General features: G+C 42.2%; 1 protein-coding gene across 1 annotated transcript in view; it reads right to left on the reverse strand.

Moving 5' to 3' along the window:
• The window catches only part of OTUD7A (OTU deubiquitinase 7A), a 121,772-nt gene extending 105,451 nt beyond the window's left edge, over positions 1 to 16,321 (reverse strand). Inside the window, exon 1 of the mRNA XM_051770486.1 lies at positions 16,189 to 16,321. The gene's annotated coding sequence lies outside the window, so the exon portion shown is untranslated. The remainder of the gene's footprint in view (positions 1 to 16,188) is intronic.
• Positions 16,322 to 17,233: the final 912 nt, after the last annotated feature.

Below are 17,233 nucleotides of genomic sequence, written 5' to 3' on the forward strand. Positions count from 1 at the left end.
TGGCAATTATCCTCTATACACTCCCTTACTCCCCAGTTAAATGATCTATCAAGGGAAGAAGAAGGTACAATTCAGAATCTGAGTGTTAATCTCCAAATACTGAGTAAACCACAGCTGAGAACGATTGGAAGTTGTAGAATCAAGCTGCTGGAAGGTGCAGAGGCAGGTTAATAGGATGTGGACATTTACAAAACATCCCGTTCCAAGGAGTTGAAAAGCAGTTGATTTTAAATACATACATTTTCTTGCCTTTCCTGAGCAGGAAGAAACAGCCTCAGAGACAGACTAGAAAGATGATACCTATGACTAGATATGAAATCTACTGGGGACCTAATTTCCTTTCTTTTAGTGCTACACACATCAAAACACAACCCACTGACTCACTGTGGGGTTTACCTGCCTTTAGATGTGGAGCTGCTACAGATCCTGGCTACAGCACCTGACTCCAACTCCAGCTGAGGAGTTAGTGTTCCCTGTCTGCTCTTCAGCACCTGATCTATCAGTCAGGATGGTGATTACCATAATATCATTCTGCAAATATTCTTCACGGGGCAGGAAATGTTTTAATAAGAGAAGATCTGATATGATAAGCCAATAACCACATGGCCACTCAGCAGGAACCTAATTTCCCTTTCAGTGCCAGCTTTGCAACAGGAAACGTCACAGTTTTGTAGGGAACATTTGCTGTCTTGTAGGAACAGAGATTGTGACAGTCACCTCTTGCAACTCTGAGGTTATTTTCATCCCAGGTCATATATGAACAAAATAATGAGGTGGGGGGGGGAGTGTCCATTGCACTGTAAATCCTTGCTGCTGCTGATCTTTATATTAAACAACATATGTGTGAGAAAAAACAGAAACAAAAAAACCACCTAGAAACCCCCACCCATGGTACAACATTAGAACAAACCCAAATGCAAAGAAAACCCATACTGAAGAGCATAAAAAAAAAAAAAGCTCTGCATCATTCCCTCCCTAAAAATCTTATTGCCTCCCAAATCTTCTCCCTCAGGAAGTCAGCATGGCCAAAGCTTCACTACACTACATTCCCTCTGCATTCCTAGGAGAGACAGTTGGAAAAGAAAGGAAGGGCCTATGGAAAAAGCTTACACTGAACACCAGAAACAGCAACTACCCTGTTCTAGGTGAACCTGCACACATGGACATATTTACGTACATGCATATACACACATATGTATATGTGTTTATTCTATCCTAACAGTTCATAAACCCCTGTGTCAAGCATCTGCCTCTGCCACTAATACAGGGAAGCCTTATCTGGAATGTGTTTTATCTTTGCATAAAGGGTGATATTTTACTTCTCTAATTGTTCCTGACCCCTTTTCTCTAATTTATTAAATTAAAAATATAAGAAAATATTAGGACATCTCTTTTGGTTCTGCCACGGAAGTAGAGCAAACTGCCCGAGATTTCCTTCATGAATTTCCTTCCAAATCGAACAGCAGAAGGGCTCGTGATCACAATTGTGCCAGGCACACATTTTGCTACTATTCCTTTGGTTTCAGTCAGCAGCACAGTTCTTGAGGCTGGCTGAAACATCCTCAGTTAAATCTGAGATTCAGCAGCAGAAAGGATGTTAAACCAACAGAAGAAACAATCACACTGCATATTGTTGGGAACACTGGATGTGCAGATAACCCACTGATTCAGAGCAGCAGAACCAGAAACTACAGAAACAGTGCAAGGAAAGAGCAAGAGATGGGTATCTGCTCGTGGAAGGGCCTATGGCATGAGAAAATTAAGAAGTTTCCATATCTCTGAAGCTGTTCTTCATATTCTATATGCTTCCTCCTCAACATATCCTGAAACATAGATAAAACAACCAGAGAAAACACTGTTGCTTCTACAATGCAGTCTAAGAAAGTCCATTATTGTCATGGCCGGGCTTCGCGAACGAAGATTTGGGAAGGGCTCTGCCCACGTCTGTTGCAAAAAGGCCAATAAGAGACAGGCATGTCCGGTTGCAAAAGTCCATTTCAAATATACAAGTGTTTTAATAATTGAAAAAAGTTTTAGAATGCTAACAGTGAGATGCACAAGTGATGCTTTTGGACCCTGAACCCCCCCAAATGCCTTCTGTTTCTGAGGTCAGGTCCCTCCAGCCAGCTACAGATAACACTCCTGACTCTGAACAGTGAGGGGAATCTTGGCCCTTCCCCAGTCCAGTAAAGGACACCCTCACATGAACCATGTAGGAAGCTCCAAAGCAAAGGTAACCAAAAAAAAGTCAGATGAAAAGTTGAAAAAAAACCAAACCAAAACAAACCAACAAAATTCACACTAAGAACAAAGACATTTTCTTGTTACTATTGCTACCTTTGTGTTTTAAAGATTTACCTGAATGTTTACGCACACAGTCAGCAGAGGAGTCTTTTGTATCCTTAAAGGACTAAAGCAACCTGAAAATGATCAGCTCAAGTTGTGCAGCATGGGAAAGTTCTCACATTATGTAAGGCCTCTACACAGAGTAAACCTTGAGATCCCCACACCACATGAGAACTGACAGTCAGATGCTGTCCCTCCTGGTTTAGCACCAATCCACATTTGGATTCCTTCTCTACCAAGTAAACTTAGAAATTCTGTATGAAAGTGTTGCTGCAAAGGCCAGATACTCGTGGCAGTCAAGATCAGAGCCTCTGGCAAGGAGAAGGAGGGTTTTCCTCGGGGCACCAAACACGGTTGTTGGCACATCAAAGAACAGCTCCAGCTGCAAATACCAGCAGGCAGCAGAGAACTGGGGGGTGTGGGTCTGGGGCTCAGAACTCTGAACTCTCAGGCAGCACACTGGGGCATCCTCTCTGCCAGCTGTAGTGGCTGCTTGTAAGCTTTGGTGACACCTGGACTGAACAAGGGGTCACATTCTGACTCCTCTGAGCACAGAGACAGGACAGGCAGTTAAAAGGCTGCTCACACCTTGTGTTTCTGCACACAGACTATTTTGGTTGGGGAAAAACAGGAGTCTGAGTGTTGAAAATAAAGGTTCCTTGAAAGCAGTACAAGTCTCAGAATGAAGAAGGGGCCAGGACAGAAGGTAGCAAAGATCCTGACTGGAGAACAGACTCTGGCAACGAGGGAAAATCCCTAAGATGAGAGATGCATGGACACAAATGAATGCCAGGGGATGCCCAGGAACCCTGGCCAGTGTTTTCCAAGTCTGGTGACTACAAGGAGGGGCACAACACTGGTCAGCACAACTTTGCACCCAACCTTCCCAAACTAACAGGGATCAACCTGCTGGGAAGAGAATCCAAGACCCACAGAATGTAGAGCTGGCAGCAGGGCAGGTGAGTGATGTGCAAAATGGAACCAAGTGTGATAAAAGCCCAACTCTTGTGAGTTCCTAAATAAACCCACTCCACGCTGGGCTTAGCTCTGTCTCACCTCTGACAGTGGGAATACTCAGTCTCCTGTTAGTTCTCCTCAGCATGCTGTGGCCTACCTTATGAAGAGTACTACCTATTTAAAGAACTTTAAGCACATTTTATTCACCATTTAAAAACCAAAAACATAGAAAGTCAAAAACACACCAAAACCACCAAACCAAACCAACCAACAAAAACCCAAAAACCAAAACCAAAAACCAAACTCCCCCAAATCAGAAAACATTTACACAATTCAACTTCATAACTGCAGGTCTCAAACTGAAGTTTTGCACTTACAAAATATTTTGGTAGAAAATGGAAAACACTGTCTGTCAAAAGAAAAATTAATTTCATACTGCTAGTTGCTGTTACCTCATGGAAAAACACAGCCTACCAAATTAAAAAATTAAACACTAACCTAAAGTTGAAGTTCACAATTAATAATAAAAAAGTCATGAATGCATGGAAGGGTATCAAAGAATTAATTTTTATTTCATGATTTCCATTTCATATATCATGAAAGGAAGCAGGCAGAAGTACGAAAGCTTGGACAAAGAAAGAGTATCTTAGTCTCCTGGGAGTTCATTTTATGCTGTAACTGGTGAAAAGCCTCTTTAAAAAGGTTATAAATACCATATTAATTTCATTAGGAAAGCTCCCATGGCATATTAATTTCATTTCTGGCACTGTTATTGCATCTTTTCAGATACGCAAAATCTTAGGAGGTAGTTTTCATTAACAGTAAAGATCTGAGAAAGGCAACTAAAATATTTTAAACAGATTGGTAATTCATCTGGAAAGTATGCAAGTTTATTAGTATACTACTATTCTCTTCCAATTAACACCACACTGACACACAAGAGCCAGCAGGTTCTGCTACTGAAGTTCTGTTACCCTCAAGGCCTCTGTGTTTGCAAAGACTGCCTGAACAGCCCTCAGAAGATTAATGACCTACTCCTTTATTTAAGGCAGATCCTCATCGTCAGTGATCACATATGAGCTCTGCAGCTAAGCATGAAATTTAACAACTGTCTTGGTTTATGCTGCGAACAAAGGAAACTTTTCCTCCCAAACACTTGCTACACTGGACTATTCTGAACACATAAAACACTGTAAGTGCCAGTTTGTACAATGGCATTGGCAGCCTCTCCATCCTGGCCTTGATTCTCTAACCTGACTTACACATGCAGGCCTCTGAAGTCACCCACAGACTCAGCAGAAGTCAAGTGCAGCTTTCTGTCAGAGGATAAACAAATAAAATTTATAAAATGCAGACAGAAAGCAAATTCTATCAAAATAAGTCTGTAGATACATTTCACACGCTATGATCACAAATACAGTATGGTTATTTTGTATGTTTTAAGTCATGACAATTCTAAAACCTGCATACCCTTACTGCTTAACTGAGGCACCAGCTTAGCTATCACATGAAAGCAAATCCTTTTCTCTCAGTCACATTTAAACCCAGGCTGTTCATTCAACTTCACTCTTAGTCACAAGGAAGGTAACACAAAGTAGCTGCTTTGAACCACAAAGGCACAACCTGTGTGACCAAAGCTGCTACTTCTTATGGATTCATGATATTCATCTAATGAATTAAGCATCTAAATCAGGAGTGTCTTTCTGAAAAGGATGCTATAGTTCAACAAGACCTACAGATTTTCAAGAAACTCCACCACCAAGTTCTACAGCCTCAGAAATCTAAGGAGTCCCATCCCAGGCATCTCTCCATCAAAACACTAAATCCACACTGCAGACCACAGCAGATGCAAGTTCTCTGAAGAATTCACCCATTAATACACAGAAATTACACTATGGAATAAGAAAAGGTAACTTTGAAGCCCTGCTCCCCTGAACACTGAGGCAAATTTTGTACATTTGCCCATTCTTTGCACAGTTTAATTTGAAATTGTTTTTAAGAGGTACTGAAAATAGATTTTGTAGAAACTGTGTTTCATGACTGATCATTATTCACAAAGCAGTATAAACCCTATGATTGGCAAGCATGGAATTAATAAGACAACCTGCTTTTAGAGCAGTTCTACAACACCCCAGGATCACAGGACGGGTGAAGCTGGGAGGGAACACTGGAGGTGCTGTATCTGCCACAGCTGATGAAAGACTTCAACAACTGCAGGTTCAGTTTTAAATGGTTCTGTTTTAACGGTCAGGAAACTGCTCCTTTTTGTAAAGTACAGAAGAACAGAGAACACACAAGGGCTTGGGACTAATATGCAGCTCTACTTTTTCAGATACAGAATCAATGTTTTGAATTGGGGTTTTACAGCTTGGCTACTAATGAAGTTACAGCTTCATCTGGAAGTTTAATCATCAGGACAAGAATAAAACTTTTAAAAAATACTTTGTATGACCTAGAAGCCTAAATCCCATTAAAAGAAGTCATGTGATCTCTTAAGGACCTGTAGTCAGCTTTTCAAGTGAGGCAAGGAGCATTGGAGATTTTAAAACAATTTTCTCTGCACAGGCTACTGACATAAAATAATTCACTTAGGTCTCCCTGCCACAAAAAAAAAAAAAAAAAAAAAACCTCAACTATTAATACGAAACCCTAAAATGTTCTGTTGCAAAACACTAACCAAAGATCTAACCAAGGCACTGGATCCCAGAGCTCCAGTCTGCTTTCTGCTACGCTTGGTCAACGGTATCAAACCCTGTGCCATTTGCATACCTAGAAAAATGTATTCCAGAAGATCACATTGCTTGGTTTGTGAATGACTAGTAACGTATTTAAACAAAATGTGCTTATTCTTAACCATAACACGTTTCCTGTAACACTGAAATCCTCCGCTAACTTTTTCTGTAAATCCAACAGCCCCTCCTGTCTTATTTAACATGCATTATATGCACTGACCCAATTTAACAGTGCAAGGCTTGAAGAAGAGCTGTTAGATCTACAAATATGTAACACCACTACATTCCAGCCAAGCAGTGGGAACGTGAAGAAGCAACACAGAAGGAGCACTGCATATTATTAGCAGCTCTCTCTATCCAGATATTTTAATAAGTAGGCAATAAGCTTTCTCCTACCTGGCAGCCTAGGAACGTCTAAAAATTAAAAATAAAATAAACCACAAACCACAAAACAAAAAAAGCGCTCAACTTCCCTGGCAAACTACTGTAGGATTAGCTACTTCCCTACTTCCAAATCATTTTACAAGGCTTAAAGGTATCTACAGGTTTTCAGTAAATATTTTCACAAGTCAACAATGGTGTCTGTAAATCTTCAGTTACATTTTCAACAACCTCATCTTTCAAAACCACCGACAGCCCCCTGTAACTATACACATAGTTTTATACAAAGCAGAGGAAACACAGTAGCTATTTATAACTTCAGCTGGAAGATCACACAAAGGTCATGTTTTGCATAAACACCTGCACAGACACTCGAGTTCCGCTCTGGCATTTTCACCTTCGCAGCACTTGCAGAACCATTGTCTGCAGTGCTCATTATCTCCAGTCATAATTATCACCAGGTTAAATTTATCATGGTATAGTGATAAAAACAAGATAACCACAGGCTACCATAATCAGAGTTTCATTTATTAGAGACTTTTGCATCTAGTTCTCAGGAACTGTTCAGCATTGAATAGTTATAAATTATCTCCTCTTAAGACCATGAAATCCATACTGGTGAGGTTACAGGTTTCATGGAAATCTATTCTTTTTTTTCTTCCTCTCCCTAAACATAACATTTTTTCCATAGCTGTATCCAAGAAAGATATAGCCTGAAGACAAAATATCACCGGAAATCACACCTATATGGCAAACTATTTTATACAGTCACATTTTGCCCCACTTTAAAAATGAATATACTGACATGGCATCATTTCAAGCAGCTCAAAATAGATTTTTTTTTCCAAAGATATTAGTCATAAGACATGTTTTAAAACATCTGGGACTTAATCTGAAACTCTCTGACAGCAAAAGACTGTTTTGTGGGTATGAACAGAGTAACAGGAAACTAAATGTAGGAACAGTGAACTAAGCCCACTTGTTGGTCATCCACTCTTCCAGCATTTCAGCTCAAAATGTATTTTACTGCCACAGTGATTCCCTTCGAGCTAATCTTCTGCCAAAGATGCTCAGAATTCCACAGCTCAAAGGCTGTTTTCTGTCATTATTTTACTGGGAGAGAAGGTCCATATCAGTGGTGTGGAGGAGGTGGATTGATTTGGTATGTTTAAAGCTCCAGGCCTCTTTTTCTCCAGTTCCCAAGGACTAAGGGAGCATGAACCTCCATGAATTTGTTACAGAATCATTTTCTCCTCCATTGATAAGTCTCAGATTCATAGAATAAAAAACATATATATATATATATCACGTTATTGTAACTTCTATAAGATAATAATTGGGGTAAAACCAGTCATAGAACTAATTCTACCCAAAATGCACAATAAAATTATGTGCTCTTCCAACCTTTCCCTCACAAAAATAAAGCACCTTTTTATACAAACAAACTTCACTATGAAATCCAAAGATGGATATTTAATATTTTGCTGTGACAACCAAAAGGCTTCAGAGATATCTTTTCTCATCAGTACATATTCCTCTATTTATACCAGATAGGAAAATATTTTATATTAAATATGAGAGGTACGTGAAATGAAACTAAAAACTGAACAACTCTTGATGGAACCATTTCTCCCATTTTCATATTAAGCATATTTTAGGAGACAAAATTGGAGGAAGGAAAACTATAACGGCTCCGTTTCTCAAATTCTGTATCAAAGAAAGTCAAGAGATTATCAGCTAGATGTAACCATCTCACCGACTGCAGATACTCACAGCTGAGCTGCTCAGGAAAGACTACTCCTCTCTGGAGGTAGCAAAAGGCAATGATTTACACTTCCATGGTAATTAAGGTCTACACTTTACTAGTGCAACGTTTTGTGCTCATCAGAGCTCATCTCAAATACCTGATCTGCATGAGCAGAGAGGGAGAGCAGCCAGGGCAGCAACACCTCCACGGATGCACATCCATCAGGGTTTCCAGGATGACCACAAACCACCTGTCTGCAGAAATGAGCACATCATCTTTTTGTGGTCAGAGTGCTACAGGCTCCACATCAGCAATACACCATCCTAGGGAGGTGCATGTGCCAGGAAATCAGTACTACAGCCTTGCTTTAAAGAAGATTCCCTCACGTGCAGTAAGTAATTAACAGTTTGTAGCATATGTTCATAATCACAAACAAAGCCAGTGAACACTTGGACCACATTGCAAAATTCTTATTAATTCTCCTTAATTTCCAGAGACTTAATTTCCAGTGGCTACTGTTGGAAGCCACTGTTTGACCCACCCTCCTATGGCAGTTATGGGGATTTTGCCTTCGAAGGGTAAGGGAACTGAGAAAAGTATTTGGGATGGATTAAGTGATAGAGGAGAGTCATTTCCCATCACAAAGATGATGTAGCCCAGAGAGAGACAACATAGTGATTTTGTTGCAAACGACACAGCTCTAGACTTTATGATGCTACTCTTTCTCCTGCACATGCTTTTACCTATCAATGTCAGAAGAAGTTTTCAATGATGCAGATTTATAAAAATGTAAACTATGTTACCCAGGAGACATTACAGACCCCTACAGACTTTCTTCAAGAGAACCTTCATGTAAGATGTTTTTTCACAGCCTTTAGTTCCCTCCTATTCTTGCCAAGGAAATGCATCCTTTTATTAATCTTGATTAAATTCTGCTTTGAGAATTTACAGTCTGACTATACACTAATGAATATCTTTCCATTTCCTGCCCCAAACTGTTTACAGTCCTTATCTACTCAGCATCCTCAGACTGAAATGTTAGAGCAGAAAGATACAGGTATGATTATAGACAGAGAAAAATATGAGAGAAAAAGAAAATCAGTAAAGCACTTCTGGGTGCCTCTCAGAAGAGGAAGATTATTTATGAGTGAAAACAACTTTTCCTACCTTATTTGAAACTCTGTCTTGAAGTGATTAGCAATGAACAGAACCATAACACAAACATCTAAGAAAACTTCAATTATAGACATAGATGTGAGTTCTGTATAGCTGAGGTTTATATACATTCATATAAAGAAGCCTGAAGGAATAGCCTGTCTATTGCTAAGGAACACGGAGCTTCCACAGTGTTCCTCAGCCACTAAGACACCCCCAACCACACAGCTCAAAAATTCATTCCTTCCCACAGGCCTTTCAACACAGAAAAGACACTGAATAAAGTCCAATATTAGATTCTCTGGTTTCTTCCCCTGCCTCCTGTGATATCAAAATACACATGATAAGAAGCTGTGAGAGTAACTCATAGAACCTCAGACTTGGTGGCAAACTGTCACCCCAACCTGGAGCTTCCCCCTAAACGTGTTGGCATTGATGTGCCTTCCCATAGTCTTATTTCAAGCCTTGTTTTTATGATTATTGAAAAACCAAACATGAAACACTGAAATTGATATAAAGAAATATCGCAACAGCTGAGATGCATTTAAATTCTGAATTTTCAGATTAACCTCATAATCCCTGAATTTAATCCTCAGCTTCTAAATGCTCAGACATTACCAATAGTCAGGGTTAATGAAAAACCATACCACTTTTCAAGGGCTATTTCTTAACAGCAAACATCCTCAATTTAGTAAAGTGCAAACACTGTATCAACCTGACTTCATTTAACAGTATCCTTCTGATCTTCTATGGGAGGCTGCTCCATTATATGTTGCTTCTGTTAATTTGTGCTGAAGGGAAGCTTGTCTCCAGCTCTTACTCACCTGCCCAACTGAGGTCACCACACTCCCTGTATCTTTCCCACATATGAACTTTATCTAAGTGTTGTGTCTTCTGGCATTCTTTCCGTTTCCAGAAATGTGCCTTCCCTTTATACTCTGCCTTTCCTTTAAACCACTTGTACTCTTCTAGAGACAAAGATGTAAAGAGTTATTTAGAGAGACATGGAGGTGATTTCATTGCTTCACTCTTAATTATAGTTTGCTAAATCAATACTTTCTTTACACTAACACAATCTCTTCCCATTACCACAGTGTTATTTAATACACCTGTATGTTCTCTTCCCTGGAATCGACAATGTAACAGCTCAGGACTTAGAGCTAACTGGGATATTTAATATTCTCAGGTAAGAGACGGGCAGGTTTCTGTTAAGGGCTGGCAGATCTGAGACTAAGTGTTCCTGACACATCCATCTGCAGTGCCTTGTATTTGCTCTGGGTTCTGTTCTCAGGTAAGTACGTTACTCTGATTAGAGAGAGTGTGCTGTCATATCTGTACCTAGTGATAGCCCAATAGGCTGTGTTTACTTCTACTGTCTGCTGCTTAGTCCAGGGCCAATCCAACCAATAAACTCAGGTTTACCACCGTTGAACACCTGTCCTTCACACAGATCTCAGAGCTATTTAACACAGGATTAAAGCTCCTTTGCACTACCTCAGGAACTTTAATGGCAATGTGTTTGCACAGAAATTTAATGAGCATATACCTAGACAGACATATCCAGATATATCTGGGTTCACTTCCTTCATGTCCTTGCTTAGCAGTTTCCAGTGGGGTGTAAATACCCTACAGAGTCACTAACCAGTAATAGAGAAATGACTCATTCCAGTCAAGAGACAGAGCAGTCCAAGTGAGGGACTGTCTTGCACTTTTGTTTCTTGTTGAATAGATCTCAAGAGATGGGAAGAGCTAAGCCAGTACAGATACTGCTGCTCTATGATCTTATTTGGCACTCTTGGACTCATGGTTTGTGCAGTTCAGGACAGACAAAACCCTTTGCAATGTCAGGCTCCCAAATTCAGGTTCTTTCATTACTTGCTGTGTCTGTGCAGACTTTGGCTGTGGGACACAGTCATAGCCTTTCTTTGCTGGAGTGCTTTTAAAGGAAATTATATTTACTGCACTATTCAGAAAGTAATTACAGTAGAAGAGAGTAAAGTGACTGAACAACAAACATCAGTGCTGCAAGAGAGGTCTCTGCTCCAGTGCCCTTGAGAGCGGAAGTCGTCCATACATTTAATGTTTTGGCAGCACCAATACATAACCTCAGCCTGGTCTGCGGGGTAATACAGAGCAAAGGAATTTGTTCCAGATTTTTTTCAGTCAGGGATATAACATCAGCAGAGTTTCATTCCTGCTAAGGTGCTGAAACATAAAAGATAGAAAAATAGAGAAGAATTTTTTCATTCAGTTTTGCTAATAGGCAATGATTATTTCCCCAGTTTCTATGGCACTATCACCATGGCAGCTTGCCATTTTAATCAAAGGCATTGGAACACATTTCTGATACCAGCCCAGTATTCCATCTCCTGGCCACACACAGCAGTACCCACTGTGTAAACTTCCCTGTGACACAGGCCATAACGGCAGCAGACATCAGGATTAGAAACGTGATATTTCAAGTATCTAATTAAAGAACAAGTTTTCAGTGTTCCTTACTCGAATTCTGAAAACAATAGTGGAAATATAACCATCGTGACCAAAATTAGAATCAAAATTCTTTCACAGCTTGCTCAGTTTCTAAATGGGTTTTGCCCCTTTTTTGATTAACTACTCAATGCAAATGATTACTCAGCAGATCCTGAAAGAATGTGCAAGTGAAAAAAGTCACTGTGGAGAACTGAGTATCTGCAAAACACTTGACAGGTAAAAATAGCTACTTTACCCTTTGGACAAAAAAACCCATACTTTGTTCTCTGTACAGGCCACACTGAAGCATTGCACACAAGACTGAAACCACGATCAGAGAGCAGCACAACTCCGTGTTCCCAACAATGAAATTTTCAATATACAAGAGGAAGCATTCCAATTTTACTAAATGTACCACGAAGCATTTGCAGATATGCTCGTTCTGAAAAAAAACCCTGAGTATTGAGAAATATTTCCAGCAATAGCAATCCTTCACGCCTTCTATAAAATACATTTTCAGACTTAGACCAAATTCATAGCCAATGTATTTCAAACGGCTGAGATACTCTAAAATAATACATGAATTTATAAATCCTTTTAATAAAAGCTAATAAGCAAGTTGAACTCTGTATTTCAAGCCTAAAGCTTTTCCAAAGGTCCATCCAAGAGATATTAAATAAATACAGATAATGTCAATAATATTCTGCAGTAAAACACTACTGACTAAAAATCACTGGTATAACAGTACCCTAAAGCAGACAGCACTGACCTCAAGAAGAACAAGAAACTTAAGTAAACTGAGAATGAGACTTGAAATAGATCACAAGCAGCTTTCTCTTTTTAAACGACTTAAACCCAGAAATACTCAGAAGCAATCACAGAAGCAGTTATGATGGGAAACAACATGAAAACAGAAATGTAACTCAAGTCTTTCATATCTTCAGTACCTCCATACTTGTTAGACTTACAATTTTTCCTCCCTTGGGTCAGTAGTTGGGGAAGGACAACTAAACAGAGTCTAGAAAATTAAACAGAGTCTACAAAATATCTGACAGTGAAACAGTTGTGCTGCTACATTCAGATGTATATACTAACCTGCATTCAAAAGAAAATCAGTTACTACCAAGGATTTGAGGACAGTTCTGCCATCTTACCTGGGGACACCTGACTTCTCAGTTTTGTGCCGTGCTTTGTCTTAGGAAATCAATGACACAGAAATACAGGAAGATGCAACAGGACACCTGCACACATTTGTATCACACCTCAACTGGTAAACTTCTCCTCTTGCATAAGACTACACTGCTGAATTTTCAGACCATCTAAGCAGTCAGGTTAATATCTGCCAGCTTTTTCATGAGGGCAACCTGATTCATTTGTTCAGAAGATCCACATACTGTTTAGCTCTATGCTTTTGTCTAAACATCTCTGAATTCATTTGCATGCCTGTGCAGTGCATATCAATGATAAATGAACCAGTAGAATACAAAATCTTCAAAAACAACAACAAAGCCTTTTCTGCTTTCAGTCCTCAATTTAATAACAGTTGCACTTGATATTTTAAGCTTGCCATCTGCTTAATTAAAAGTTTATGTTTAATTTTTGCTTAATATGAATCCCAAGATATCATATGAAATTCAAGTCAAAAGGAGATTCAGATTTCATTATGTTTTTGGAATGCAGAATATATTAAGTAGAAGGAGACTTCATTAAACACTGCAAGATATGAGGTCTAGATTGTCTGGAAACAAACATTCTGCCAGTTCCCTTAGTCCTTTCCTTCTCTCCACTCCAATCCTCTCTCCCATACATAACTGTGTGGGAATAGTTCCACTGTTCTCCTCCTGTAAAGACCACAGAAGGTTACTATGTCTAAAGGCAAGAATAAGCTAAATAACAATATGTGACAGCCAGATGATATACACATTTTTAAAGTTCATATGTGTCTATGCAGTATATAACAAATTTAATAAAAAAAACCCATTTCTTCCCTGAAATAACATAGATACGACACCATTAAACTCATACAAAACACCAAGTGAGCAAAAACACCACAGAGATTATATTCAAAACATATAGTTTTAATTTAAATTAGATGCTCTATATATAGTGTTTTGGCTGATTAAACCATAGTCTCTAATTCTTTAATAAGTAACATAAAGGGCAGCTATGGCAACAATTAGCACAATGGTTGCATTGGTAGCATCAGTCAGTGTTCACAGCCTGCATGTACTCAGCTCTACAAAATTCCTTACCTGGAGTTCCCTTCACTCAATGGCCTTTTAGCTGAGTCTGCCAACGTGACAATAAGGGAGATGTCCCAGGGACAAGGAAAGGTGCAGAGGGAGGCTTACCAGGGAAGGACCAAGTACCTTCCTACCTGCTCATCCCATGCTTACTTGGAGTCTGTAACATCCAGCCCCCATCACCACTATATGAATTTGTATTGATGAACCAAGACTAAAATCTTCTAGAATCCATTTGCAGAAAAATAGCTTTTTCAAAAATAGATGCATTATGATTAAGCAATCAGTTATTTTTGCCCTATACATACACCAAAAGGAGTCTATTAGACCTGATTCCTACCCAGCCTCATACTCTTAACTGTTGTTGTATTGTACATGAACTAAGTTGGCCCAAAGATGACTGAGTTTCTTGTAAAAGTGCAGCCACAAAAATGTAGTATCACAAGAGAACAGGATCCCAAAGCATCATTTCTCCCCTGTCACACGGTGATTACGGCTGTGTGGGCACACACAGCCCACGCTGGTGCTGTGCTCCACACCACCCTCAGTGGTACAGCCTAGGCACACGCATACAGGGCTGGAAGAGAAAGTTTCCCAGAGGATGGCAGGCACTGACATTCATCTGTATTCCAGATTCAAATGGGAAAAGTCCAGCTTGCCCCTGTGTGAGCAGCACAGTCACACCGGGAAAATTCTGGCCTCCATCCACAGAAAGGAGACCATTTAGTCAATTCACACCAACAGCAGAAAACAGAGCCACATCCAGCCCCAAGAGCTAACACACTCCTATTTTAATAACAGATTGTAAATAACAACACTTTTCCTACCAACAGCAGTTTCAATTCCAGAAGCTTAATATACTGTAATTTAAATCTGTGCCATAGCAACCTTTATTAAAGTCAATGTCACCTGTAAGGACTGAGTTAAATTAAAATGTGGGCCAAATTTATCAGACGTTAGTTTCCTTTGGATACAGAGCTCAGAACACTGACTGTGTGTCACCCTAGATGTGATATGAGTTGTATACGTTCGCGTCCAGCAATGTCTTTTAAACCAGTCCATTCCAAAACACTTGCCCTGATCATCAGTTTCAAGTATTTATTTGTCTGAGACTCTGAAGGTCAAATGAAAAGTGTGAAAGGTTTCTTTCTGCTCACATTATATGTATATCTACATGCTAGAAATTGCAGCAATATTCAGGCCTAGGGAGAGAAGCCTGGAGATTATTACAATGTGCCAGTGTTACGCTATAGCTGGTCAGTTTAAAGGCGCAACCAAGGGACAGCAGAAGAGGCCATTCCCTCCTGCTGCCGGAGCTGTGTGTGCCCAGTAACCATCACTGTGTGTGTGCGACACTGCCCAGCGATGGGGAACTTACTGTGACACAACTACAGCAAAAGTAGTCAACAATTTAGCCTTTTATTTTCAGCACTGGCTCACGGGGGGCTCTGCATCTTTATGTCAGATAGGTACTGAACAAGCTTAGAACAGACATATTCCTACAACCTCCAGGGTAAGCGTAGGGGTAGGGAGCTTTTTAAATTTAGATTATGTAAGGTCGTGTGCCTCACTGCATTATGTTTTATATGCACGTTATATCTCACTGCACCCCGTGAACTTCAAATGATCGTTAATCACACAAATCCAGACCGATACTCTTTTGTAGCTCTTTCAGAAAGAGAACAAATATTATACGCACATCTAATAGTTACTGGAATGAGGTCAATCCCCCGAATGTCCGGACACGGTCCAAGAAACACAGAAGGACATCCCACCTGCCCAAATCGGCCTCTTGCCCGAGCAGCCCCGAAACACCCGGCCAGGAACAGGCTCCTTGAGCAGGATAACGCCGCAAATGCAGGAGCGGAGCTCCGGCGAGAGTCTGCAATGCAGAAACCCTTCCTGGAGCTCATCAATGAGCCGGGGGAGACGAGGCGGGGGCAGAGCCGGCAGAGCTCCCGCAGCCCCGGCCCGCAGCCCCGGGCACGGGGCGGGAGGCGGCTCCGAGCGCCGGCTCTGCGCTCCCCGGCCCGGCCGAGGGCTTTGCCCTCCGGCTGTCCGAGCTCCCCTGGGCAAGGGCACGGCCGGGCCCGCCTGTGCCACCTGCGAGGGGACACGGCCCGGCCCCGCGGGCGGGAGGAGGGAGAACAGCCCTTACCTGCTCCCGCTGCTCCTCCCGCACCCCGCGCTACCCGAGCTCCATCTTCCTCCGGCCGGAGGGGAAGGGGGAGCCGGCCCGGCGCTGCCGCCCCCCGTCCGCGCTGTGGCCCGGCCCCGCGCCCGCCCTGCAGAGGCACCGGCACACGGAAAGCGACACCCACCTCCCGCCGCCTCCTTCCCATGAAGTCACCGGCCGCAGGGCCGGCCCTCCCTCCTGCCCGCAGCGCCCGGAGCCGCGCTCCGCCCCGCTCCGCCCCCGCCGACCCCCGGGCCGCGCCCGCCCGGAGCCCGGGGCGAGGGGAGAGCCCGGCCGGGATGGGCGAGGGGAGAGCCCGGCCGGGGTGGGCGAGGGGAGAGCCCGGCCGGGGTGGGCGAGGGGAGAGCCCGGCCGGGGTGGGCGAGGGGAGAGCCCGGCCGGGATGGGCGAGGGGAGAGCCCGGCCGGGGTGGGCGAGGGGAGAGCCCGGCCGGGGTGGGCGAGGGGAGAGCCCGGCCGGGGTGGGCGAGGGGAGAGCCCGGCCGGGGTGGGCGAGGGGAGAGCTCGGCCGCGATGAGCTCCCGGACAGCCCCGGAGCGGCCCCGCAGCCGCCCCTGCACTGCGACCGCTCCCCCGGCCCAGGATGGTGGAGCGGGAGATGGGAAGCGCTGCTTCCTCTCTGTATCCATCGTCGTTCTGGAAAGGACCGTGCCCAGTTTTACCGATTGCAAAAGAGGTCTGTTATTCTTAAATTATTGCTTTTCACGCGCCTCCTAGTTGGATATTTCATTTTACCTGCTCAGGAGAGGTCAGTAAAGTCTACTTCAGGCTACAGGAACTTCTCAAATAACCTGGTTCCAGCTACTTCAGTACACGCCCAGGTGTTTTCTGTCTCACCCAGGTATATTCTGTCTCACCCAGGTATATTCTATCTCACCCCGTTAAAACTACCTCCCCCACACCAAAGCAGTCTTTCACTTCCACTCTTCCAATAATACTGGGGTTGAAAAGGAAATGGATTAAGGAATACACCTCTAGAACTGAGTATTCCCCTTTTCCACTTACTG

Source organism: Manacus candei, unplaced genomic scaffold (assembly GCF_025592945.1).
Source record: "Manacus candei isolate 608988 ecotype Guabito, Panama unplaced genomic scaffold, ASM2559294v1 h1tg000119l, whole genome shotgun sequence".
Classification (NCBI taxonomy): Eukaryota; Metazoa; Chordata; class Aves; order Passeriformes; family Pipridae; genus Manacus; species Manacus candei.